The following is a 12,215-nucleotide window of genomic DNA, read 5'->3' as shown; positions in this document are numbered from 1 at the left end:
GGCCGGAAAGTGGAGGCCCGAGGCCGGAAATTGGAGGCCAGAAAGTGGAGGCCGGAAAGTGGAGGCCGGAGGCCAGAAAGTGGAGGCTGGAAAGTGGAGGCTGGAAAGTGGAGGCTGGAGGCCGGAAAGTGGAGGCCAGAAAGTGGAGGCCAGAAAGTGGAGGCCAGAAAGTGGAGGCCAGAAAGTGGAGGCCGGAAAGTGGAGGCCGGAAAGTGGAGGCCGGAAAGTGGAGGCCCGAGGCCGGAAAGTGGAGGCCGGAAAGTGGAGGCCGGAGGCCGGAAAGTGGAGGCCGGAAAGTGGAGGCTGGAAAGTGGAGGCCGGAGGCCAGAAAGTGGAGGCCGGAAAATGGAGGACAGAAAGTGGAGGCTGGAGGCCGGAAAGTGGAGGTCGGCGGCCGGAAAGTGGAGGCCAGAAAGTGGAAAATCCCTAATGTGTATAATTAATTGTTTCATTTGCCTAATGAGGTGCTAATTATTTAATGAGGTAATTGGGTGGGCAATTAGTGTACAGGTGGTCCAGTGCTCAGGCATGTCTGTATATAGGAAAACCCTACAAATAGTAAGTGTGGCCTGGAACTAGGAAAGGGCATGCGTACAGGCAATCCCATTTACTATATTAACATCTCTTTGAAGGCCGCGGGGCACACCCTTTCCTAGTTTGTCTATTTCATGTGTCTAACTTCAGTTATCCTTCTGAGTATGCTGTAGTGAAACTGCTACAGCACCTAACACCCACAAACTGGGGCTCAAAGGCGCTCTTGTTGCGCACAACCCGTCACCAATGACTCTCAGGCATGCACGTCTCTATTAACGTTCTGAGTCAGATACGCACGAGATCAACACCGCCCAGCCGTGTTCCACCATGCACAGCTTCCATCTGACATCTGCGTGCTCACACACACGCTCTGCCCCCGAGTCATGCATGCCCCTGTACCCGGCCAAATGCACGGCGAAACAAACGGGAGTGGGATGAAAGCAAACGACACTTTAAATGCCAAATGTTGTTGTCCGCACCTGTAACTATTAATCAACCAAAGGACATTGTGGGCTTGGGACAATGTGCCCCATGAACTCCAAATCCAGGAGCGTAAGTGACCCTGCCTGCAAAAACCCCAGCCTGTGCCTGCCCTCCGCCCAAACTTTGGCAATGAATGTCACCTTGCAGAGCAGCCAGCATGGGGGGAAAAAAAAACAGCCAGGGGAAGGAAAAAAAAAAACTGGAATACAAAAACCCCAGCCGGGGGATTTATTTGCCCTACGAGCCTGCAAATCGCTGACTGCTCAGAGCCCCGTCACGCTGCTCTACACCCCTGCTCTTTCTGCACGCTTACTGCAAGTTACCTACAACAACTGCATCAATACCCCAAATGCATTACTACCTTACCTTATCTTACCTCGCAATGTGGTTGTCATTCGCTCCGTTCCCGGTGACGTGCAGAGAGACAGAGACCCTTTAACCATCTACGCTGCCTACGCAATACCGTATGATACATACAAAGATAGAGCTGTGTCATGTACACACCAGTCTAACAACTTGACGTGCCCTTAGAGCGCCATCGAGATGAAATACGATACAGGGTGATACGATGCAGGTCCATCTCTGACAGCAGTTGAGATAGTTATGGGGTGGTACGATGCGAGATGGTCTCTGGCGGCGATCCAGATGACTACGGAGGGGTGCCAACAAAAGGCAAACGCCGATATGAGGCAATACGATGCGTGACGCTCTTGGATGGTGGTAGACACCGATGCAGACCCAGACGAGGCAAATCCAATACAGAGCCAAACAAGGCACTAGGCAGTCAAATACGGAACGCTCCAATAACAAAACCGCAATAGGGGGTGGTACGATGCAAGACCCTCTCGGATGGTGGTCGAGACAATTTCAGGGTAGTACAATGCAAAACCGATAGTTAGAAGAACAATACAATACACATTCAAACACACAGATACGGGGTGGCACAAAGCCAGATCGTCTCTGCTGGCAGGCAAGATGGTTACGGAGCGTCACAATGCAATACAAAGTAGACTACGCAATATGAGATGGTGTCCAATGTCAGTCTAGACTATTACAGAGGAATACAATGCACAACCACTACAGAGAGGGACAGTGCAATAGGCATTCAAATAGGCAATGATGCAATTATAAAAAAAAAAAAGGAAAATCAGGGTCGTACAATGCAAAACCGTCTCCGATGTCAGTCGAGACCATTACAAAGTTATACGATGTGAGACACGATGCGATACGGAGTGATATGATACAAGATGGTCTCAAATGGCAGTCGACACTGTTACAGAGCTATACAATGCAAAGCCAATACAACACCAAACAACGCAACGTGCACTCCGGTACAGAATGATCTGATACAAAAAAAAACAGTAGGGGGCGGTATGAAGCGAGATGGTCTCACGTGGCGGTCGAGATAGTTACGGAGTGGCACGATGTGAGACAAAACGCAATACGGGCCGTTACAGTGTGAAACGGTCTCAGTTGGAGGTTGAGACTATTACAGGGCAGTATGATGCAAAACCGATAGAGCCTAATAATGCCGTACCCATTCAAATACAGAACGGTCCGACACAAAACGCAAGATGGGGAGTTACGCTGCGAGACGGTCTCTGAAGGCAGTTGAGACAATTACAGGGCGGTACAATGTGACGCATAGCTAAATACATAGCTTTACAAAGCAAAAGAAAAAGTAAGTTCTGCATGGCGAGGCGGTCTCGGATGGCAGTCAAAACTAGAATGCTGCGATACAATGCAACTCTAGAACGACACATGCCTGAGAAGCTTGGCTTTAGGACCCTACCTCAGAAAGACAAGCGGATGAGATGCCGTAGCACATCTCTATGGAACCGGGAAGTACCAGAGCAGAGCGCTCCTTCCGGGCCAGATCACCTCCCTGAAGGTGACCCTCCAGATACATCCGTGACGCTAGGTGTGCTTGAAGCTCCGATCGCAGGTGGCAGACACGGACCCGTGGCGCGTGCAGAGGCCGCAAGAGTGACCGTGAGATGCTGTAAGACTGTGGGTGAGAACAACTCACGTATGGTCAATGATGCCAGCACAGAAGCCCTACGGTGCCACAATGATGCAAATGCCTTATAGCGGCCCTGCAAGAGAGGCGACAGCTGCCACCCCTGACAGAAAGCGACCGTCAAACTCATCACGGTGGATGCATGAGAAGGCAGGCTTTAAGACCTGAACTTCTTAAAGACACGGGAATGAAACCCCACAAGACTACTCTGTGGAAACGGGAATCTCAACAGAGCCGCATGTGCCGCCTGGCTTGCCGCCGCAAGTGGAGACCAATCGGAAAGATTCGAAACATAATACACGCTGGATTGAAGGACGCTTTAAAGTAGACTATCGAGATGAGAAAGGCTCGACAGGCACTACACTGATGAGGTGATGCTCTCTAGCCACTCTGGAGGGCTAGTGAGATGCCTGCTGATCAAAAAAGAGCTATGGAGACTTCGAGACCGGAGGAAGGTATTACGCAAGATACAGAAGACAGGCCGTGCAAACTACATGATGACAGACACGAGCCGGAACCACCCTGACTGGTGCACACTACCGTCACGCAGAAGAGTAACCCCCTCCCTTTACCTGCCTAAAGGGGACCGCTCAGGGACAGCCCTCTGCCCTACGCTAACTTTAAAACCCATCTCTCCGGTTGCTGACCCTGTCCCCTCCCTCCCCAAACGATCTCCGCCGCGAGTCCCTCCGCTGAGCTTTCAGAGGGCCCGGGCTCCAAAGCCATCCTTGACGAATAAAACCCCGATTGGCAAACGGCGTTAATCTTGCAGGCGATGGATTCTTCTTCAGCGCCTGCAAAAACAAACAAAGATGCACACGCAACAGTGCCGTTGCGAAGCATCGTGTCGGTCAACATAGACTTTTCCTGTGACAGCCCCCGCCTTGGACACGCCGTGGCGTTCCGCTCACCTGCTCTGCACAGATTCCGGAGTCAGATGCTGGGACCGTCATTGTTTCTGGCACCTAACGGATTCAAGAATTCAAACCGTGGAAAAACAACAAAACAACCAAGTGTAACTGCAGTTACAGAGGCAGCGGTCACATCTTCCCTCTAATACCAGAAACGATGACCCACCTTCTCACGGTACTCTGCTTGGCTGCGTCACCCTGCGGAGCTGGTCCCTCTACGTCTGAAAAAACAACATCAACGATCAGCTGGACGCAGAGAGGTAGCTTCATAACCCTAAAGTCTTGTTCCTATTTAGAAACCTCATGTGGAGGCCATCTGGCGGCTCACCAGAAACACCACCCACAGACTTCAAGCCCCACGCATAGCAGCCTTTGCGTCTTTGAGATGCAGTCTCCGGACCTACTGCTGAATGGCCCTTCCTGCAGAGCTCTGCCCTTCCCCATAAAGCGTTAATGAAAAACCTGTTCTCAAAACCCACTGACGGCCGCTCAGTCCGAAATGACCTTACCGCCTTTGCCTCGACACACCAACATATTAACCGTAAACTCTTACAGCTATCCCACCTACCCCCGACTCTACACCCCTGGGCAGGGTGACTCCGAGCCACACAGACATGCACAGATACTACACAGAACACTACAAACAATGTGCCTCAAAGATGAGAGAAAACTCTCAGAGAGAGGAATGATGCCGGGATGGAAGTCACTGTCGGGCAAGAAGACCTGCGAGACCGCAACAGTGACGCGAGGAGGCTCTGGGAAACACCCCAAAAAACCAAACCAAAACAAAAAAAGAGTAGGACGTCAGGGCCTGTGACGAGAAACGACTCTCAAAACTGAGATGATGTAGGTGCACGAAACCCGGCTTCAACACCTACAAACATAAGGATGAAGGGAACGACACGCGGTCCCTGAAAATGGATGGGTATAGAGCAGAGCTGCTTGTGCAGCCGGGAATGATGCTGCAAAAGCAGACCGACCGAAGAGTCTTCCCATCAAGACCGATCCACGCTTTAAGCTCATAAGGCAAGAAAAGCAGCGCCCGATTGGCACCATGCTGATGAGTACTGGCAATTGAACCCCACAGGCTGCGCCTGAGGCACGTGTCGTGCTCCTTGTGCAAAGAGCAACGAGGACATTAAGAATTGAGGAAGCTCTACAACACATAAGACATATCACACAGACTATACAACAACAGACACAGGCTGGAACCGCCCTGCCCGGCACATGCTAGCGTTGTGCTGAGGAGTAACCTGCTCCCCCTTTACCTGCCCAAAGGGGACCGCTCCTGGACAGCCCTCTGCCCTACGCTACCTTTAAAACCTGTCCCTGCAATTGCCGACCTCGTCCCCACCTTCCCCCGACCCCACCGCGGTGCCGCTCCCTCAACTTATCTTTCAGAGGGCCGGGAGGCTTAATCCATTCGCAACAAGGAAAACCACAATCCGCCGACAGGATTCACCCTGCTGTCACCAGGCTCCTCTTTGTCACCTTTAAAGAAACACCCAAACCGCACACAACGGTGCCGTCAGTCGGCATCGCATCAGTCAACACGGACCTTTACCGCAACACGCCCCTCCTCAGAAGCGCCGCTGCGTTTCTGCTTACCTGCTCCGTGTCAACTCCAAAGTCGAATGCTGCGGCTGCGTGTGAGCCAACACGGGCGGGGCGCAGGAAGAGGCACAAAACCACAGATGAAGTGCGACGAGTAAGTTTTTTGTCATTACATCGCCAGCCGGGAATTCCCAAAGGGGGGCCCGGGCAGAGGCACACGAGCGCAGATCCAGGCACCGATCTGTCTGTGCTCGAGGATCGCCAGATGTGCTCCTTGCACCTGTATATTGGGGATTGTGTGGCCAAAGTTCACTGCCGCGCTTTCCCCTTTCCCACAGGGGGGGGCAGGAATCTCAAGCTTGTCCAACACGTTGCTTCCGAGTCTCTCGCAGGCCTGTGTTATCAAAACGCAGATGGCTGCCTGTCAAGCACACGAGACTAAATAACTATTTGTATGGTATATGTGTTCTTCCACACCCGAGCTCCGAGTCACTTAAGCAGGTTTAGAATCCTCCTTGACATCCTTCTGTTTCTTCTCCCGTGCAGATGGTCATCGTTTGTGGCACCTAAAAGACCGAGAGACTCAAAATTACCATTGCGCTCGCAAGAAGTCACCGACCCCGTGCACCTCCTCTCGACTACCTGGCTCGCCTCAAACCCTCATCCGCTCCCAAAGGCGGTGCCTGCAAAGTAAAAGGGAGAAACGCTTCACTGAGCTGACACGTGATACTTTGCTATTAGCTGCTAAAGGGGCCCGCGAGGGCCTCGCCGGCTCAAACCGTTCATCAACTTGTGGCATCGTCCATCTAAGCCTGTGTGCGGCACCTGCAAAAACACAAGCAGAGCAGCACGTGCTGAGATACAGTCTGAAACTTTAGGCTGTGGATAACAACTCCCATCTCCCGCTTCTTTACCTTGACAGCTTTCCGGCCCATCCTCCGTCAGTTTGGGTTGCCGCCCTGGGTCTTACGCCCCACCTGTAAAACACAAACGGCACGGGCTACTTACAACTTGACCGGCCTGAAAAACGACTGATACTTCAGCCCGCCAATCGCCGGTCACCTGGACAGAGTCAGGCACTGAGTCAGCTCGTCGCTTCAAGGATTCAAATTAAAAAAAAAAAAAAAAAAAAAAAAACACACACACAAAACCATGATACCATAAATGCTGTCATAGAGCCACCGGTCACATCTTCCCTCTAATGCCGCACATGTCGACCCGCCTTCTTATAGTGCTCCACTCGGCTCTGCTACATCGTCCTGCACAGCTTGTCCCTCTGCATCTGAAAAACAACATCAAACGAGTCACCTGGATGGGAAGCGATGGCATACTCATTCCGACGGTCACATTCCCATCTACAAATACTATCTAGACTCCAACTACAGCCTGCCATAAAAAAAAAAAAAAAAAAAAAACACACACACACACACACAAACCACACACACACACACACCCACCCCCTACTCAAAGGGCCATACAAAGCAGCCTCTTCTGTCTTTGAGGTGCAGACTCCTGCACTACTGCTGACCATCATTTCCAACGTGGTGCTGCTCATCTCAAAAACCACTAATGGAAGAGCTGTCCATAGAGGCTGCTGATGGCTGCGCGATCCCAGATGACTGTACCACCTTGGCCCCAACAGCCTGGACACAGCAACATGTTAACCATAGATTCTTACACCTATCCCACCTACCCCTGACTCGACACCCCTGGGCAGGGCGGCTCCGAGCCACACAAACACACAGACAGACTGACGCTACACAAAATCCTACAATGTACCTCACAGATGAGAGAAAACTCTCAGCGAGAATGACGACACCTCGACCAAAGACATCATGGAGCAAAATGATGAGCGAGACCATAATGGTGAAGTGAGGGGCCTCGACGGAAACCCCAGAGAATGTGCAGAACGTCACAACCCGTGACAAGAAGTGACTCGCCAAACTGAGAAGTACATGCGGAAAACCGGGCTTCAAGACCTAAGAGCATAACGATGCGGGGCAGAAGGCCCGCGCCCTGCAAACGGATGGCCAGAGAACAGAGCTGCTCACGCAGCTGGGAACCGCGTTGCAAATGAGGACCGTCCAGACACTTCCGTGACACCGCACCTATCGACGATTTAGGCTTCTAATACAAGAAGAGCAGCGCCCGACTGGCGCTATGCCGATGAGTACAGGCGTTCGAGACTCCAGGGATGCCGCCTGAGGCACCGTGCCTTGCTCCTGGAGCTTAAACCCGAAATCGAGATCCGACAAAGGTCTAATACACCAAAGACAGACCACACCGATGACACCACAGACACAGGCTGGAACCGCCCTGCCCGGCACACGCTACTGTCGGACTGAAGAGTAACCCACTCCCTTTACCTGTCCAAAGGTGACTGCTCCACGACAGCCCTCTGCCCTACGTTAACTTTAAAAGCCGTCCCTGCGACTCCCAAAGTTGTCCCCTCCCTCCCCTGAACAGTTTTCACTGACATTTCATCAGCTTTCAAAGAGCGATGGTTCTGAAGCCATCCTCAACAAGAAAAACACCACAGGCAGCCAAGTGGATTGATCCTGCATTCACCCCGTTTCTCTTCATCATCTGCGAAAAAAATAAAAGTTAGTCACACAACAAAAACACACGTGAATCTACAGACAACGGCGTCATCAGTCAACACGCAGTGTTCCTGCGCCATCCCCAGCTGAGATGCGCTGTGGCATTCTGCTCACCTGGTCTCCACTAACGCCAGTCACATTCTGTGGCGCTCATTGTTTGGAGCGCTTAAGAGTCACAAAATTACAATTGCACTTAAATAACTCACCAGCCCCAGGCGCCTCCTCTCAACACAGCTCACCTAAAATTCTCCTCCCATTCCAAATGCAGCCTGCACAGTACCTGCAAATCCAAAGGGAAATGCTTCACTGAGCTACCACAGAATACTTTGCTACGAGACGCCTACCCTGCCCACAACCCCCTCACCTGCTCCTACGGCTCGTCAGCACGCGGCAGCACCCCACCGAGCCTGCGTGCGGCACCTGCAAAAATCCAAGAGATACAGCAAGTGCTGAGACGCTGCCCACAACCGTAGCCCCGGGCCACCGATTCTCATCTCCCGCCCCTTCCACGCGACAACTCGCCGGCCCATCCGCTACCGCTTTGCATCACCGCCTTCACCCTTGCGTGCCACCTGTAAAACCCAAACACCACCAGTCGCTTATCACTTCACTGGCAATACAACACCCAGACAACTAACCGGTACCCAATCACTCATCTTACCTGCACTGAATCAGCCCTGGTGCCTGTATCCCACAGTGCTCCTTGCTTCAAGCTTCCAACTGAAACAGAAAAATACCCTGATGTAGTCATCACAGAGCCACCGCTCACAGCTTCCCTCTAAGAGGCCACACACCTACCCACCTTCTGACAGAGCTCCGCTCGGCTCTCCTACGTCGCCCCGCAGAGCGCGTCCCCCTGCGCCTGAAAAAACAATATCAAAGAAGTCACCTGGAGACGGAGAGATAGCTTCATAATGACAAGTGTTCCCATTGACAAGTGTCATCTACAGCCCAACTACAGCCTGCCAGAAACAAAGCCCACTAATCTTAAACCCCACACAAAGCAGCCTCAATACCTTGGAGAGGCAATCTCCGTCGATACTGCTGAACAGACTCTCCCTCATAGCTCTGCTGCGCCCCTAGGAACATTACCAAAAAAAGCTGCCCACGCAACCCGCCGATGGCTACTCGATCCCAGGTGACTGTACCACCTTGGCCCCAACAGCCTAGCCAGAACACTGGGTTAAGGACACACTCTTACTGCCATCCCACCTACCCCTGACTCGACACCCCCGGGCAGGGCGGCTCCGAGCCACACAAACACAGATGGACAGACTGATGCTACACAAAATCCTACAATGTACCTCTCAGATGAGAAAAAAAAAAAACCTCTCGCCGAGAATGATGACACCTCGACCAAAGACGTCATCGAGCAAAATGATGAGCGAGACCGTTATGGTGAAGTGAGGGGCCTCGACGGAAACCCCGGAGAACAGGCAGAACGTCACGACCCGTGACAAGAAGTGACTCGCCAAACTGCGAAGATGTACGTGCAGGAAACCAGGCTTCAAGACCTAAGAGCGTAACGATGCGGGGCAGAAGGCCCGCGCCCTGAAAACGGATGGCCAGAGAGCCGAGCTGCTCACGCAGCTGGGAACCACGCCGCAAGTGAGGACCGTCCAGACACTTCCGTGACACCGCACCTATCGACGATTTAGGCTTCTAATACAAGAAGAGCAGCGCCCGACTGGCGCTATGCCGATGAGTACAGGCGTTCAAGACTCCAGGGGTGCCGCCTGAGACACTGTGCCTTGCTCCTGGAGCATAAACCCGAAATCGAGATCCGACAAAGGTCTAATACACCAAAGACAGACCACACCGATGACACCACAGACACAGGCTGGAACCGCCCTGCCCGGCACATGCTAGCGTTGTGCTGAGGAGTAACCTGCTCCCCCTTTACCTGCCCAAAGGGGACCGCTCCTGGACAGCCCTCTGCCCTACGCTACCTTTAAAACCTGTCCCTGCAATTGCCGACCTCGTCCCCACCTTCCCCCGACCCCACCACGGTGCTGCTCCCTCAACTTATCTTTCAGAGGGCCGGGAGGCTTAATCCATTCGCAACAAGGAAAACCACAATCCGCCGACAGGATTCACCCTGCTGTCACCAGGCTCCTCTTTGTCACCTTTAAAGAAACACCCAAACCGCACACAACGGTGCCGTCAGTCGGCATCGCATCAGTCAACACGGACCTTTACCGCAACACGCCCCTCCTCAGAAGCGCCGCTGCGTTTCTGCTTACCTGCTCCGTGTCAGCTCCAAAGTCGAATGCTGCGGCTGCGTGTGAGCCAACACGGGCGGGGCGCAGGAAGAGGCACAAAACCACAGATGAAGTGCGACGAGTAAGTTTTTTGTCATTACATCGCCAGCCGGGAATTCCCAAAGGGGGGCCCGGGCAGAGGCACACGAGCGCAGATCCAGGCACCGATCTGTCTGTGCTCGAGGATCGCCAGATGTGCTCCTTGCACCTGTATATTGGGGATTGTGTGGCCAAAGTTCACTGCCGCGCTTTCCCCTTTCCCACAGGGGGGGGCAGGAATCTCAAGCTTGTCCAACACGTTGCTTCCGAGTCTCTCGCAGGCCTGTGTTATCAAAACGCAGATGGTCTGCCTGTCAAGCACACGAGACTAAATAACTATTTGTATGGTATATGTGTTCTTCCACACCCGAGCTCCGAGTCACTTAAGCAGGTTTAGAATCCTCCTTGACATCCTTCTGTTTCTTCTCCCGTGCAGATGGTCATCGTTTGTGGCACCTAAAAGACCGAGAGACTCAAAATTACCATTGCGCTCGCAAGAAGTCACCGACCCCGTGCACCTCCTCTCGACTACCTGGCTCGCCTCAAACCCTCATCCGCTCCCAAAGGCGGTGCCTGCAAAGTAAAAGGGAGAAACGCTTCACTGAGCTGACACGTGATACTTTGCTATTAGCTGCTAAAGGGGCCCGCGAGGGCCTCGCCGGCTCAAACCGCTCATCGACTTGTGGCATCGTCCATCTAAGCCTGTGTGCGGCACCTGCAAAAACACAAGCAGAGCAGCACGTGCTGAGATACAGTCTGAAACTTTAGGCTGTGGATAACAACTCCCATCTCCCGCTTCTTTACCTTGACAGCTTTCCGGCCCATCCTCCGTCAGTTTGGGTTGCCGCCCTGGGTCTTGCGCCCCACCTGTAAAACACAAACGGCACGGGCTACTTACAACTTGACCGGCCTGAAAAACGACTGATACTTCAGCCCGCCAATCGCCGGTCACCTGGACAGAGACAGGCACTGAGTCAGCTCGTCGCTTCAAGGATTCAAATTGAAAGAAAAAAAAAAAAAACATGATACCATAAATGCTGTCATAGAGCCACCTACCGTCGGGCTGAAGAGTAACCCGCTCCCTTTTCCTGCCTAAAGGGGATTGCTCCGCAACAGCCCTCCACCCTACACTAACTTTACAAATCCTTTCCCACAATTGTCTCCCTTGTCCCCTCTCCTGTGCCTGTTCTTCAACTCATCTTTCAAAGGGCCGGGCGTCCAAATCCATCCTTGACTTAACACGCAAAAAACAGCTAGCTGGTATGTTCCTGCAGTCACCGGGTCCATCATCTGCAAAATAAAGAAATAAAAAACCCCACCAAATCCAGAGTCATAAGCAACAATTAATTACAGCACCTAAGACACCAAAGAATCACAAAATTACCATTGCGCTTGCATAAAGTCACCGGTCACATGCTCCTCCTCAATACTACCCGGCCCACCTCAAATGCAGGAGACTGCAATGGAACAGACCTCATCGACACCCAAAACTAACTGCAAAACATCTGAGAAAGTCTGATGAACCTGCCTCCCTTTCCCCTGTACCAAAGCTTCAGAACCCCTTTCTCTTCTCCTGAACTGACAGGGAAGGAACCCCGCTTCTTCCAGACAACTCCTGCCCTGTATGAGAGCCTCTGAACCCCCTCTTGTCAGCTGCCCCTCGGGGGCTGCTCTTCCGAGCTGTGCCCTGCAAGTAGCTCCTGCCTTCCCACGGACTCTGGGCTGCCTTACAGACCCACAAAGCCAGAGAAAACCACTATACCTTAAATCTCTGCTACTGTCTTGAGAAATGCTAACACTTCATATACGGATG

The 12,215-nt window shown here is 52.5% G+C and overlaps 1 long non-coding RNA gene across 1 annotated transcript; it reads right to left on the bottom strand.

Annotated features, from left to right (window-relative positions):
• Nucleotides 1–3,764: 3,764 nt before the first annotated feature.
• LOC309684824 lies at nt 3,765–4,609 on the bottom strand. Its single transcript, XR_014270351.1, has 3 exons — nt 4,115–4,609; nt 3,949–4,002; nt 3,765–3,831 (listed from the first exon to the last, which is right to left on the bottom strand). It is a non-coding gene; the product is annotated as an uncharacterized lncRNA (long non-coding RNA).
• Nucleotides 4,610–12,215: the final 7,606 nt, after the last annotated feature.

The sequence above is a fragment of the Vanellus vanellus genome (assembly GCF_965231255.1).
Source record: "Vanellus vanellus genome assembly, contig: HAP1_SCAFFOLD_745, whole genome shotgun sequence".
Lineage (NCBI taxonomy): Eukaryota > Metazoa > Chordata > Aves > Charadriiformes > Charadriidae > Vanellus > Vanellus vanellus.
This window is presented reverse-complemented; position numbering and strand designations above follow the sequence as displayed.